This window comes from Brassica napus, chromosome C1 (genome assembly GCF_020379485.1).
Source record: "Brassica napus cultivar Da-Ae chromosome C1, Da-Ae, whole genome shotgun sequence".
NCBI classification, from domain to species: domain Eukaryota; kingdom Viridiplantae; phylum Streptophyta; class Magnoliopsida; order Brassicales; family Brassicaceae; genus Brassica; species Brassica napus.
The window spans coordinates 5,789,688-5,806,501 of NC_063444.1; the positions used below are offsets into that span (position 1 = coordinate 5,789,688).

Below are 16,814 nucleotides of genomic sequence, written 5' to 3' on the forward strand. Positions count from 1 at the left end.
TTCTCAGTGCATGCAATCAATACTCCCAATCATCCCCGGGAACCTTCGCATTTCACTAACATGCAAAATTCTTTGCAGGTCATCTTCAGTTGGGGCTCTGAGATACACTTGCTCGTACATTTGTATGATTCCCTTGCAGAACCTACGCAAGCACTCCAAAGCTGTTGTGCCTCCAATTTTAATGTATTCATCAACCCCGTCGGCCGCCATACCATATGCTAATATTCGCATGGCTGTGGTACATTTCGCTAATGGAGATATACCTTCTTTATTAGCTGCGTCATATCGTTGAGTGTAGTAATCGTCACTTCTTGATAGGTCCCCTACGATTCGGAGAAAAACATGTTTTCGCATCCGAAATCGTCGACGAAACATTGCATCGTCATATTTAGGTTTATTGGAAAAGTAGTCGTCAATCAATCTTTGATTTGCCGCTGCATGATCTCTCTTGTGGTACTTTCTCTTGCTACGAGATGGATAGTCTTCCTCTATTTTCTTTCGACGCTCCCTAAACTGGTTGAGAATATACCTTTCTTCAATTTCAGAGTGTTTTTTTGTAAGCTTCAATATCAAAAAGAAGTTCTGATGGATCCATATCAAAAGGAATTTATGATGGATCCATTGTGGTATTGGTACATCAATGAAAGAATGAGTCCATATTTATAAGACAATGAAACCGATGGATCATGTTGAGTGGTTGGAGGATAAGATTCTTACATTAAAGAAAAAGTCATGGGCACTTGACAGTATTATTAAATCACATTGAGTGGCTAGAAGATAAGATTGATGAAAAAGTCACCGGAACTTAAAAGCATTATTGAATCATGTTGAGTGGTTGCAAGATAAGGCTATGCTATTTAAAGCCGAAATGTACGGATAACATTGATGGAAAAGTCACGGGCACTAAACAACATTATTGAATCATGTTGAGTGGTTGCAAGATAAGATTATGTCATTTAAAGCCGAAATTGATGGATAACATTGATGGAAAAGTCACGGGCACTGAACAACATTATTGAATCATGTTGAGTGGTTGCAAGATAAGGTTATGCCATTTTTAAAGTCACAGGCGCTTTAAAATCATGTTGAGTGATTGGAAGATAAGATTTTATATTATTAAAGCATAACAAGACAATATATTATCAAAGCATCAACTGACAACAACATTATTAAAGGAGAGAATGACAAAAAAAATATTATGAAGGCGTGGAATGCCATGACACAGACAAGCATAGAGTGGTATGATGCAGATAAGCATGGACGTGGTATGATGCAGACAACCACTTTTGACCACAAATAATTTCCAAATAATTCATCGCTCAATTGTTGGATCATCTCTTTGCTCTTGTCATTGAGATGTTCTTTTTCACTTAGTTTCAACCACATTTTCATCTTCTTAGCCCGAGTTTTTTCTTTCATCAATTGGTTTGCCTCATCTTGCCTTCTTGTCTTTGGATTGCCTCTTTTCGCCTTTGGTTTGCCTCCTCTTGCAACATGGCTAGTTTTTCTAAGAGTTCAAACTCTTAAGCCTTGATTTGTTTGAATTCATTAAAATTTTCGTTGACCACTTCCAAGGCTACACCCTTGCCTTTCTTTTTAGCTTTTTTCTTTGTTGCATCCCTTCCCATTGGACGAGTAGTGGATCCTACAGAGTTGGAGTCACTAGCATCACTATCGTGGCCTCTCTTACATCCACTGCTTTTAGAGCCAATATTCCCTCTAACTTGACTACCATAACGTGGTTGATCACGGACAGCGATCCATTCTTTCATTAAATTGAAATTTCCGGTACCACCACCTGAATAGATTTCTTGCGCTTTCGCCAATACATCTTGCTCCGACCATCCACTTTGTTGCATCGCTTAGCTTTATCGTAAGTGCCAATCCATTTTGACAATTTTGGTTCATGTAGTTGTAATGATTTCTGCATGAAACTCCACTACGCAGAGGATCAAATGAGCAATGCTCATTACAATACTCAACAATTTTGCCCCAAAATGATTCACTTTTCTGGTTTCTGCCAACAACGCTGTTTGTTCCATATTTGATCCACCCACTCAATAACTCAGTTGTCCATTTGACGCCATTTCGGGTAGTAGGGGTTGAACTGTCTGCACCAAGAGTTGCTTCATTAACCCCACTTATACCACCAAGAGTCATTTTTGTAGAAAACTTGGGAAATTCAGTTGCTCCAACATTCGAAACAATTTTCTTATCCATTGGAGTAGAAGAATAAGTGGGTGGTTGAGATGAATATGACATCGACGAACTATAATATAGATGATAGTTTGGAACAGCCGGCGGCGTGAAAAAACTTGGTGGAAAACCATAATTTGGTATGTTTTGGGGTTGGTTGGGGTTAGGAAACGGATTTTGGAATGAATAGTTGTTGGGATTCGGATAGTTAAAAGGGTTGTTTGAAGTGTTTTGGATATTATTAGAAGGGTTTTGGTTGGAATCCATTTTTTCAAAGAAGATAGAAAAATATAGAAACAAAAGTTATGAGAAGCTAAAGATGATTTTTTTTCTATGTCCAAATCTAATGTAACAAGTCTCTATTTATAGAGTATGAAAATTGATAAATTTTGATATAACTTTTGTTAAAAATAAATATTTTAATTTACAATAATTAAATCAAATAATGTAAGAGAGAAAAAAAAAACTAAAACACAGCCAATCAAAGAAAAGTCGCCATAACCACTTTCTCTTTCGCCAATGTAACTACGCCACATCGGACTGTCTCTCTCCTTCTCAACGGTTTAATTTTTTCAGCTAGTTGTGTGCTAGGTCATTTTAAACGCATAATTAAACACACCACTGCACTTGATCAACTGTTGAATTAATATTTTCAGCAGGCCATTGCACTTGTCTTAAAGAATCTGACAGATTGAAGTATTTTCCAGTTAAAGTAATTTTGCTTATGGAAGACTTTATGTAAAAATATTCGGATTCTCTTGGCAAGTTATGTTATTCAATTTATTTGTTTTAACAAATGTTGATTTACTTATATTTTAGAGCAGTTTTTTTTAGATTATTCTAGAGCGTTTTATTCGCAGTTTTCTGTTTGTGTAAATTTTCAGTGCTATATACTTTTCTGATATTGTAGATATAATGGTATTGATAATAGTCGTTGGATACCAAACATTTGATGTATTCATTGACACATTATTGAATATTTTCATACATTATTGCCTTATTGGATACTAAACCTTTGATATCGTGCTTAAGAAACTCATAGTAGGTTAAATTTTAGAAAACTACTAGGCTAGGGTTATTTTCACATACTTCCATGATCAAAATAGCTAGGGGTCGATATTGTTATGACAGAAAATTAAGAAAATAATTTGGAATAAATGGATAAGATCAAGAATTGGTGGTTACAGTAAAAAAAAATTGGGTAATCAAAGAGGAATAAAAGGGGTCACGTAGTAGTCATGATCGTGGGATAGATTATATCAACTATATTAATTGTTTGGTGGGTATATCATGTAAGAAAGTATAACAAATCATATAAAAGTATTAAATTTAAGCGTAATGAACGGTCAAGATGGATGGGACATGCATGCATGATCCCTCATGCTTCCTTAAGAGGTGGCATTCTTATCATGTGATTTCGACACGTGTACGTATACATTCTTTACGTACATCACATGCATAAGCTCCTTTACATTATAAAAACATTCCAAGTAGACATATAATTGGCATTTCAATTTTTAGACGATTTAATTGTTACATTTTTTGTCATCGAAGTTTAAATCGTGTGATGCAAACTACCGATTTGTATCTGATGCCAGTAGCACACTCTTCCCTGATAGAAGCTTATGATCTAATGGTGTTAAAAATCGATTAGAAATTATATAAAATTGAGCAATAAAAAGCAATGCGAGAAAGAAAAAAATGAGTAGCAATACGAGAGCGGAATCAGGTCGGAAATTTTGGATAGAAACAATAGAACTGAGTGATTAAAGTGATGTGTCATATATTCGAATAAAAATAATAATGATGTTCTTAGTTTTTTTTGCCATCTAAAAGTTATTATTAAGGGACAAAGCCCAACACGACATCTCACATACATTACCAAAAAACCAAACACAAAAGATAAAAACTAAATGGGTTTTAAGCCCAACCCACAGAACCGGCCCAAATCATTAACCCAATATGCGCCTTCATTACCCGGCGCGACAAGCCCAAAAACTGCTTCCCAAGCCCACTAGGCTTCACACACACGTGTCGATTAATTATCAAGACCAAACCACGTGTTGGACTCCTCACCGATGAGGAACACGTGTTTTACCGACACCTCCACCTTTCACCGCTTCGGGCATCATCACCGGCGTTTCACCGAAGTATCACTGGAATAGAAACTCTGCGCCACGAACCCCTCGTCTTCCACGGAAAGCAACTTCGACCAATCGAGATCTCATCCAAGGAAGAACCCAAACTCTGACTCAGTCGGGATCTCAAACACCAATTTCCAATCGAGATCTCCTTCCTTGCCTTGATTTCGTGTATCGGAGAGCATCCAATCGACCCAGTCGAGATCTCCTCCAACTTCCAGCGAATCAAAGCTATAAACCCATCGATCGCAGGAAAATAAACTTCTATTGTCGGCGGCGCAGAGCTTCGGAAGCCTCTACCATCCCGAGATCAAAAACCGACGACGACGAGGCTGAAGGAGCCTCTGCCTCCCGGAATCAAACAACCTGGTAAAGCACCAGAGAAAGCTTCGTCTCATCTCATCTTCGTTAAGACACGAAGAGAGAAAAAGAGAAGTCTCGGTCTCCGGCCTTAGCATCTCCCACTCCACATAATCATGTTCTTAGTTATCGATGATATTGACAAATAAAAGGGTCAACAGTTAATGCATTGGAGTAGTGTATAATATGAGGTTGGACTGTATGGCGAAACATTATTGTGTTGTATTGTATGGTCGATATGCAGCGATATACATAGATTATTTTATGAAATGATGTTTAAGAAAAAACAGAAAAAGTAAAAGTAATAAATTGACATCTTAAAACTTGTGGCTGAGATTACACATTGTGGAGTGTTTTTGGGGTCGCATGGTTTCTTTTTCAACCTTTACATCATGTTCAACTAAATAACCGCAACCAATGTTTAGTTCAAACAATTTTCACTCGTTTATCAAAATGGTACATTTTTTGTTAGGTATGCTACAGTATGTAACCAAAAAAAAAATCGAAAATACAAGTAAAAACAATGAATATCTGCCCACAAATAAGAACTCAAAATTTATTCTTTAGAAAAAAAAAATTGATTAAAACTGACGCGAAAACATAGTTTTAAAAATTACTATTTAAAAGTGTTGTGAATCGAGAGAAAAAAAGAATTGGCTAATCATTATTATTCTATAGACCACGATACATGTATATAGAAATACAAGACTAGGGTTTAGAACCTCTAGAAGATGGGCTTATGGGCCTATACGGACATCCACATAATAGTTCATAACAGTCCACTTTAGATGTACATTAAAATATATTTCGTAAAACGCATAAGATGCTACCTCAATAAAAACCTTACCAGAAAAATTCAGTGAGAAAAACTGTGGTGAAAGAAAAAAGAGTGCAGCGCATTTACTCCCCCTGAGGAGAACATAACTTGAGATATCTGATATGACACAATCCAATGTGATGAATTAACTCCTTCTTCTTAGGGTTGGACCGGTTTACTTCTCTTGACAAATTTGACACTCTTCACTAAAACTTGAATATCTTGGTGACCGTAAGATAAAATGACTTCAAACCACTTAGAAATCGAAGCTAACATCCATGTCTAACTTTAGGCACCAATATGGCTCTGGTAAGATAAAAATATCGAGTGGTATTTTGAATATCATATGATATTAGGTATTCTAAGACAGCTTGTACATTTCCTACGAAAACAGTCATATCTCGAGTTCTATAACGGAGAATGACTTGATTCAAATTGGAGATGAAAATAGATTCAAATATCTTTCTCCGGACACCAGTTTCATATTTTAATTCCATCTAGAAGGTCTCCTTTGATTCAAATAATTTCGACATTTGTTTCTGTCTAGCGAATGAAATGTGTCCATACCTTGATTCTTGTTCAAGTATGATTGATCTTTGATCATTATCTTCTGATTCTTTTAGTCTTAAAATACATTAGAAGATTGATATATCTTTATCACTTAAGTGATAACATTCCTCTCAAGGTATCTATCATTTGCGTGTTCTTCGTTGCCTCGTTAAAACATTGACATGGAAAATCCAATGGGACAAAACCATGATAAGAAAAAAGAGTACAACCACGCACATCATCATATTCTCCCCCTGGAAGCATCATATTCGGGAAATGTATTCTCATCATATATATCATCCTTTTAGGAATGGATATAAACATATTCTCATTGAATAAACTCGTTCGATTTTCAGATAATCTCTTAGACCATTAGGCTTGTAGTCCATAGCCTCTCTTTCATACAAAATGTCATATTTTGGTCTATTTGGAATCCATGCACAAATTTCCTTTTATAGACAATTTTCTAAACATTCACATTATGCATAATTATACATACGAGTTATTCTTTTGCTTCTTGTGAAAGTTACAAGTATGACTATCCTTCTTGTCATATGAAATCACATCTTTCAATCTTGAAAAAGATCAGTAAATTTTCAATATCATGGTAATTCATGACCAATACTTTTTCTTTCTTTTATATTCTCAATATACTCGAGCGGTAATGTTCTCGAGAACTAGCATTTACTGTTTCTAGCAGTCCAAATCCTTATGGGGTTTACTGCTTCTTGCAGTTTATATCTTTTGGATCTTTAACAGAAATTTCATTGTTCCAGTGGCTCTCAGTTCTTTTTCTTTGTTGCCAGACTAAAGAAACTTATAAGTTGATGCTTCCACCACATGATGTGTTTCTTATAGCAATTACAGGTCTTTGTGAGAAGTCTTGTGCAACTACTCTTTTGCATCTCATAACTTTTCATCATCTCATTCATTCTTTCACATAATGACCTATTTATGTGCGACTGGTTTTACACCATTAGGTGTATGGACTACTTGTTCAATTACTCTCTTTCCAAGAGATTTAGTCTTTGCATCTATTGTTTTTTTTTCTCTCTTTTCGGCCATTTATCACATTGTGTACACTTTTCAATAGATGATTCATGATCCTCATTCTCATCAACTGCTTCATTGCATGCATAAGTATTTACGACGTCGATTTGGTATTGGTTTCATATCGTTCTAGACATGACATAGCTATTTGAGTTTTATTTATTCTCAGGTACCTGAATTTCTTCTTGTCATGTTTTCTATCTCTCCTCGAGATCTTTAATTTTTCATTCCTCGATTCTGCCATTCTCATTCAAGCTCATTTTCTTTCGTGAGGATTATTATATTCAGAACTGATAAGTCTTTCATCTTCAAGCGCTCTTTAGACTCATTAGCAGTTTGATACCGTCCTTCTGAGACATTAATTTTAATTGGAGCATTTAGAGCTGGTACTTGTGACTTAATCACTTTCTTAGGGTCAGTAAATGAGTCTGACAACTCATATGCTAATCTCTGTAATCAAATTATCTATATACATTTATTTTGGACTTTAATTCACGCTCTTTTATCTGAGGATCAATGATAATTCATTTAACTCATTCATTCTCCAACTGTTTATTTTCTCCCCTTAATGTTGGATAGACTAACTATGAGTCTTTAAATAAATTTAATAAAATCTTCAAGATTTTATCATCAATGGAGATCATATCCAACCTATTCATAACCTCCTTTGAGGTCCCATCTTTTATCGGTGTGGTGGAGCAACTACAAATTATCCAAATTTTCTAGATGGGATCTTTGGTTCCTGACCCATAACCAATTTGATGGGGAGAGTTCTTAATTAATTTTGGCATTATGCGAATCAATACTGCTGCATCTTACATATGAACATTAGCTACAACATGTTCATCATGCATCTCAACATGCATAAAATAATTATCAAAGGCTTGTGACTTCACCAGTATTACCAATAAATCTCGCAAACATCAGGTTGCGGATCTGTGACAAGGATACATACGACCTTCTTGTCGATGCATTAATTATAAACACATGGTGGATGATCAGTCCACCGGTGGGTGATCAAGCCCACAAACATCTCCTTGTATTTATAGATTCTCAATCTATTTGACTGGTGAAAACCCGTATTTTATATTGCCTTGTAAGTAGCAACATATAGCAAATCATTCGTAAGAATCTTATAGTTCTTCAACAAATGTCCATATGATTATCTTTCGCATCATTACTAAACCGGAATGGCATAATCGGTTTGCCAAACATTACACTTTCAGTAAACTTCTGGTTTACTTCTACATTAATCTCCATTTTCTAATCATTGTGTAATACAATACAATAGTGTCTTGCGTAATACTTCTGATTGAAGGTATTCAACATTTCCCTTTGCTTATTGTCTCAACATTACTAGATTATAAATCCTCTGGATTTATTTTATAAATAAAACCTTAAGTCTATTTCCAGTGTGAACATATTTTTGGATTTTCCACTTACTAGGGATGTGGGATTCTTTAATTCTCTCGCTCGAGATAAGGATACTTCAAGTTCATATATCTTTAACTGAATCCCACGTTAGAATCAACGACATATCAAACTTAATGTCATGTGTTATATCTTAGATTATTTTGACCTTTGAGACTTGGGAAAATATACACATTAATGATTTTAAGTTGCATTCCCATAGGCAAGCATGTATCTGCTCCTCTTGAGCTTCCAATAATCTTGATACCACAAGACATTGTACTCACAATAATTTTATTTCATCTTTAGATGAATGAATCATATATTTTCTTTGTTGCCATCTTTATTTTCTCAACTTCAAGTGAGAGTATGAGTTTTATAAATAAATCTTTGGGTTTTGACCTTATTTATATCCACATTAACGTCTACAACCACTTTTGTGTCCGCTTTCTTGACCAATGTTGATTTTCTTTATCAATATAAAATGCCAGATTCTCTTCAAGAGAATGATCATAATGAACTAGACGTGATTTATCATCTTGCATCGATAGCTCATTATTTTTTTCTTGGTCTCAAGGAGAAAAAATATAGTTATAAACTTCTTTAATCTCTTTTCTCAATCGTGTGTATACTAGACAACATTACTTGTGTGAAAAATATATTTTTCAATATATATGCATCATTAAAAGTTTCTTCGAGAAATTTTACTTTTAAGCTTAACATCTAACATAGTTGAGATATAATTATAAACTCAAGGTTTTATAATCTTTAAATGTAAAATAAATAATGAACTTTAGGTAATCACATTCATGTGATCGATCATGCCTTTGGATTGTTTTCCAAAATTTATGGATCTTTTAAGATCAAGCTTTAAGCTTAAAAACTCTCATATATATAATGGCAATGACATATAATAATAAAGTATTTCAAATTATAGAGATATATATTCTCATAAATCTTGATTTATATTAGGAAGTAAATAATACTCCTGTAATAATCATTATATGTACTAGTTTCCTATTTCAATTCAATAAATCGATTTACTAATACTACATGTATTAACTTTCATGTATAGAATTTTACCTTATCAGACTTTTATTTACCTTGTATTTGAAGTATGACAAATACAAATTTACTTATCTTAATAAGGAGAAGGGCAACTGAGATCGGAGATCCAACCACTCATATTTTCCGGCTGTTTATCTCATACTATATCATCTCTTTTATAATGAATAGATAATCCTGAAATACTATAAAATTGCTCATATAAATATGGCTATTATGTTAGTACACATCAGTATATCTACTAGAAATCAAATTTCATCAGAAATCATTAATAATAATAAGCAAGTTTAGAATATAAATCATGACCGTATAAAATCAAAGCATTATATAAATGAATCAATATCAATAATGTAAAATTAATCATGTCATGAATTTAAATTATTAATCCAAGATGCTTAATTAACCGAGAAAAGAAACTAACATCAAATCAAACAATAAACTATTAGGAAGTATACGACCTATTCACTAAGCTGATGTACCCCTTATCAATTTTAGTTATCTTTTAAGTTCAACACGATTATAAATCGTTTTCCAGCTTCCATGTTATAACAAGCGATATAAGAACAATAGACTTTGACCAAATCAACGAATGGCAAACCAAATAATAACCAATGAATATTGGTTGATATTCTCTAAACTATTATATTGCAACTTATTAATATGTCATGATTTTATTTAACTGTGCATATGTCAATTAAATCATCGTGTGACTCAAAATCAGAGAATAAGCTAAATACACACCAAACCAAACAAAAGTCTTCAGAATTTATATAGAATAATATTTTTTTTCAATATTTTTATTTATTTAACATTCATTGAGTGCTTGATTAATTTTAGCAACAACCATTACGTTTAAAAATACTAAACAGATCTATCTCTAACTTGCAACCCTTTACGAATCAGAAAAAAAAAATTATTATTATTCAGCCATATGAATTTAATCACTAAACATGAACACATATATATATCAATAGCACTAAGAGCAGACAATTATACTACTAATCGTCTTTTGCAAATAAGAATCAAAACGAAAACAATGATATAATCGTCCACTACCAGCAAGCTACTATAAAAATATGCGGCCTTACAAACAAATCAAACCAAACTGGAAAAATATATACATACATGTCGATTGATTTTAACAAGCGAAGTAGGATATAATTATGACATGAATGTAAGTATAATACAAACATCATCACGGTTACCATAGCAAATAAATAAGGGATAGTATTACTTATCTCGAAGGTGTTAGGAGACAGAGATTTCAATTAATAATGAAGACGAGGATTGGAGCTACGTAGATGAGTACGCGGTTAGATGAGTAGGGTTTTGAATTTTTTTCATCAGTATGACATGATCGGCTTTGTACGATTTAAGGCTTTGTAACGGCTTGAGAAAATTTGACGTGAGTCAATAGAAATTATTACTCAGACGGCTAGGTTTTCGTTTTGCTCGGTGGTTAGAGATTTGTGCTGATAACGTGTTGTGAATCGAGAGAAAGAAGAAATTGGTTAATCTTATTATTATTCCATAGACCATGATACATATATATATGAATACAAGACTAAGGTTTAGAAACTCTAGAAGATGGATTTATGGGCCTATATGAACGTCCACGTTCATGACAAAAAGATCGTTTTATGCTTACCCCAAAAAGGGTTCATTTTGGCTTAAAGAAGTCAAAGAAAACTAAAACAAAAGTTAAATCTAACTACGTAATAAATACCACGTCTGCTATAAGCCTATAACTGGTAAATCAGTGAACAATTCATTCTAAATTTATTTTTATTGCATAAACTTGGTTTTTCGTATATAAACTAATTAAAGGATCTATAAAAAAATTTCTGATGAATAAATTTTACATTCATAAAAAATAAAATATAGGAAACGAGAAGATGAGAGTGAGAGTCTGATAGACTGGTCCCTCAAATTTCACCAACAGATTACGAACTCTATTTTTACCTTTTCTTCGTTGTTACAGATTACAATTATCCACACACACGGGTTTATAGATTCCTTGATCGGTCCATTGTTTTAAAGATGACTAGTCCCATTCTCGTCTCTACGCCTAAAAGCGCAGCCATAGCAAACATACTTGGAAGAAAAATATAGATCCTCTACATATATGACCGTCAAAAAGAAATTGCCATTTTTAGACCAAAAAAAAGAACGGCCATTTTCCATTCGTGTTTGATCATATTCAATTACACTTTTAGTTGACAAGCGTCAAAACTCTAACAAATAGTTGAATTGTTTGTAACTAAGATATTAAAGAACCTTTTTTCAAAAAAAAAAAGTTATTAAAGAACCAATGTATACTATATACTTGTGTGATCTTAGTCAGAGATATTACTTTGTAAAGTACGTAAACAGGTTTAATGGTTATCAATTTCAATGAATATTATAAATGAATGAAACTAAAAAAATAGAATGCCAAATGAATGTAATAAGAGAAGTTATGCAAAGATAAAAAGTTGGGAATTTGAGGAACAAGTAGATCAAAGATGAATTTTTTACTTCTAGAGATACTTTCCCACATTCAAATTACATTACAAGACACTTATCACTTGAAACACATTTTATTTTGTCAAAAATACTCTTATAACCCTAAACTAAAGAGAATCTATCTTCTTTTCTTATTTCATTTTATTATTTTTCTTATTCTACTTTATGTATTTATTTACTTTTATCTCAAGTTCTAAAATATATTAAACAAAAATAATTGTCATAATAAACTATATATAAAATTCTCTATTTTTTAAGATCCATGTTCATATATATATTATATATATTAATGTGTAAACAAAATGTGGACGTTGACACCAAAGCGTGGATAACATAATTATAAATTAGTTGTGGACATGAACATTTTAACAAAATTATAAACTAGTTGTGGATATGAACAATATTCCTTCGATTCCATTCATCATCTCGGAATCTAAATTCAACTCTAATCAAAATTACATCCATCCACATCATGACAAAGCGCAAATTTCTTAGATCAGAAATCTATGACATGCAAGATCTATTACTCTCTGACAAAAGGTAAACGCTTCTTCGATTTTTTTGTCCACTCATACTCACAATATCATCTCTTTCTCATTTTGATTGAAGTTTAACTGCAGATAATTTATCAATTGAGTTGGAGAAGCCAAGTGTTTGTATTGGATATAATAGAGTCTTTGGCCACGTTTTATAGTATAAATTTAGTAACATGAGTCCATGTCTACGTATTGTTGTATAGTTTTATGGAATCAAAACAGAGAGTTTGTCTACGTTATCTATTATAAACACATTAACATCACTCATCCACACATCACCCGTCCACAAATCACCCAACCACGCATCACTCGTCCACAAATCACTCATCCACAAGTGTTCTTTCTTTTAAGAGCAAAATTGTTCACAATCTGTTGCTGGCCCACAACAAAATGTGTCACATATAAGAAGTGTCTCTAGCTGTAATAGAAAGTCAAAAAGTGTATCTCAGTGTAATCAACTCCACATTCCATTTATGCGCACATTCTATTTTTTCATACACTGCATAGAATCATTGGAATGTTAAACCCCGAAAAAGAATCACTTGGAATGAAAATTGTTTTTTTTTATTTTATTCAAACGGTATACTCAAAACAAATCATTCTATACAGTGTTATTTCAAAAAAAAATATTGTATTCTAACTGCACCCTTAGCATATTTTTAAAAAATGCTTTTAGTAATCATGTGTTATAGCTTCTCCAATCATATTCCATATTTTATTTCAAAATTGAAAAATAAAGCGGAAAATAGACTAACGAACAAAAAATAAAAGTATTATTCCATTTATACAGTAATGTTATTTTTTTTATCATTTTATTTTTCATTCTATTTTTTTCATTTTGAAGTAAAATTTAGAGTGAGATTGGAGATGATCTTAGATAAGCAAATTTGATGCATTAAATGTCATCGATGATAAATAAATTAATCGTAACCATACCATTCCACATGTGCTGGTAATAGTTGGGTGTCGTTACCTCCCACTCCCCCCCATGCCTAGTTTGGTACACTGATTTTAAATATATTATTCATCTCCTAGAGCTTAATAATTTTGCAACCTATTACTTTTGGTAGATGTTTGATGTTTGGCTAATCCGCAGTTTTATATGCAGGTAGTTATTGATCATATATATATTATTGCACCGGTTAACAAGGATAAAGTTGCTTACAACATTTAATGCACACAAACAAATATATAGACCAAGAGAAGTACGAAATTTGTTATATATGTGCATTACAACTGCATATATTAGTCATACAAGGGTCTTGCTTTAGAAAATAATTATGTATAACTGTTAGATATATAGATTCAATCTGCGATATTTATTTAATAAATCTGTACGACTCTGCAGACAAAAAGATTATTTAGTGTAGGAATTGAGATATAACATATTGTACATGAGAAGTAATATTTGGTTTTACGGTTCTTATTAAACACTACTGTAAAATCCGTTTAACGTATAATATAGTTTACCTCTTGATTATGTTTACAAGAAGAAATTGCCTGATTGTCTAATCACCTTAAAAATAAAATACGTGCTCGAAGACAGGCTATTTATTCTTTGAGCAAAGTTTCCATTAAAGTATCAGACAAAAGGTAAGGCTGCCAAATATGTGAATGTCGGATAAACATCTAAGCGAGTAGAAATCAAAAGAGAAATCATCTATATAAATTTTGAAGTCCGTCTTCTGATTGGGTTGTGTTTGCAAGTTGAGAGAGGGAAGAATTAATCTTTATAAGAAGCATTAATGGGTGAATCTGTATACCTATGGTCCCTGCTAGGTATTATATAAATCACTTTCGATCAAATTTTGTCTTCCTATTTCTTTATAAATTACTACATATTTGAAATTATACAACTCATCCCGAAAGAGTTACGACATTAACGATGTTTGGGTCCATACATACACAAATGTTTAACCGGATCAGTGACTACAAAAACGAAGGCGTTGGGTTGTTTGTGTACATCTCACTATCTTCCAAATAAAGATAGCTAATAATTGCTCGTTGAATCGGTATGAGCTACACGTTTTTAGATATTTTGCAACTTGTCTTCTTCGTTAGAACTTAGGAAATATGGGTTTTAAATAAATATGTTTTTTTTATTTGACCAAAAAAAAGTTTTCAAACTGAAATCTGGAACACTCTTTTTTGATATACTGTATGTATAATGTTTGTAAGAATTAAACACATGTATAAGAGGAATCACGTGTACTGTAATTTTGATGGAAGCAAATCATAAAATAATTAATTCCTCTAGCTGCGTTTAAATTTTAAACTCTTTCTCATCTTAAAAAAAAAGCATTTATGGGTGTACGTTTAATTGAAGAGAAAATTTGGAAAAATAGACTTATATGAGATTTTAATTTGAAAATTACACTAGGATTTAAGTTTTTTTAAATATACACTTCTTTATATATGAATTTACTAAAATATCCAATCTAAATATTCAATACTATTATTAATGTTTTATTATTTAAATTAAATTTTTTTAACGAAAATAATTTTTAAAAAAGAAATATCTATAATTATAGTATCTTTTTAAATAATTATTTGTTTGAAAAAAGGAGAACACCCAACGTCGTCTCATCTTCTTTTTTTTCGTAATATATTTTCTCCAACAAATCACGAAGCTTTATTAAATGGTCCTTTAATATAAAGAGCAGATACAAAACAGAAATTTTAACTCTTGGATACATCAACATATATAAAAATAAATTACAGCAAAGATTTCTGAATCACTTTCATGGTTTTCATATATTTCACTTTTACCAAACTATCGATTGCTTTCACCAATGTATAAAACACAGTAGTAGAAATCAGAGACTCCAAATAAGAACACTCTAGAAACCTGCAAGAAATTGAGAGTGGAGTTTATTGTACATTTGCAGATCAACATTTTATAGCTGCGCTTGTATTGATACATATCACCTGAGAATGTTTGACGCTCACTATCACAGCATCACAGGCCACAAATGTCATTCAACTGAGAAAGAAGCAAGAATCATGTGATTTTTTTTTTTTTTTGAAATGAACACATTCTAATGTCTCATGACAAACATTAGTTTTAGGAAAGTAAGAGAGAATATAACAAAGTTTTTGAAACAGAAGTTAGAAAAAAAATTATAATATTATTGTAATTAATAATTTCGAATTTTTACAAATATTAAATCTGGATAAAAATGTTTTTTCTTATTTAACAAAGTGTACTTTTCAAAAAAATAAAAAATAAAAATAAAAAATAAGGTGTAATTTTCAAATTTTAAACTATTATTAGAGTAATTTTCAAATTATCCCTTAATTGAAACCCTAAGACCATAACATTTAAACCCTTTTTTCATAACATTTAAACTGAATTGAGATAAAATAAATAGTTGTTAGAGTAAAAAAAGAGGAAACACAGAGAAAAAGAGATGCCCTTTTTCAAAAAAAAAAAACACATAAAAAAAAGAAAAAGAGAAAGAGAAGAAAGGATAGATGAGAGGTCGATTTGTGTGTTAGAGGGATATGGAATTGCTTCCAGTTTTAGCAAAGAAACATAAATGTTTTTCTTTTTTAATGCCTTTGAACGTTATTCCAAATCTGTTCCAACATGTCTTCTTCGTCCGACACATTTCTTATCCATTTCTCTTTTTGTTAAGCCCTCAATCAAAAAAAAAAATGGTGCTCAAATCTATAACTGAAAATTGTATGATATATTTAATCTCTAAAACTTATTAAATTGCTCTTTTTGTTGAGATATATAGCCTGATAAGTGATCATTGTTTTTTTACGTTAAAATTATATATTGACAAAAGTGTAAGAATTGAAATGAAATTGGCATAATATTTAATAAGCCAAAATATCAAAAAAATGATTTACTGTTATTTCTAAAGGAGATTTTATATTCAAAACAAACTGTTAATAAAATGCAACATATTGTTATAGTTCGCATGCAACGAATAAACAAATAAATAGTACTTTCTGCGTCTTTTAATATAAGATGTTTTGTTTAAAAGCAAAAAAAAAAAAAAAAATTATTTTTTAAAAGATAATATTATTAAATAATATAAATTGAACATAAGTTAACTAATTATAGATAATGCAGTAAAATGTAATTGGTTGACTAATTTTTAATAAAGTTAAAGTACTTTAATATTATCAAAATATAAACATTAAAAAATTTCCAAAACATCTTATATTACGGAA

The 16,814-nt window shown here is 31.8% G+C and overlaps 2 pseudogenes; both read right to left on the minus strand.

The window, feature by feature from the left end:
* Positions 1-3: 3 nt before the first annotated feature.
* On the minus strand, positions 4-595 carry LOC106375176 (annotated as a pseudogene).
* Positions 382-3,021, minus strand: LOC125580624 (annotated as a pseudogene).
* Between the last annotated feature and the right edge of the window lie 13,793 nt (positions 3,022-16,814).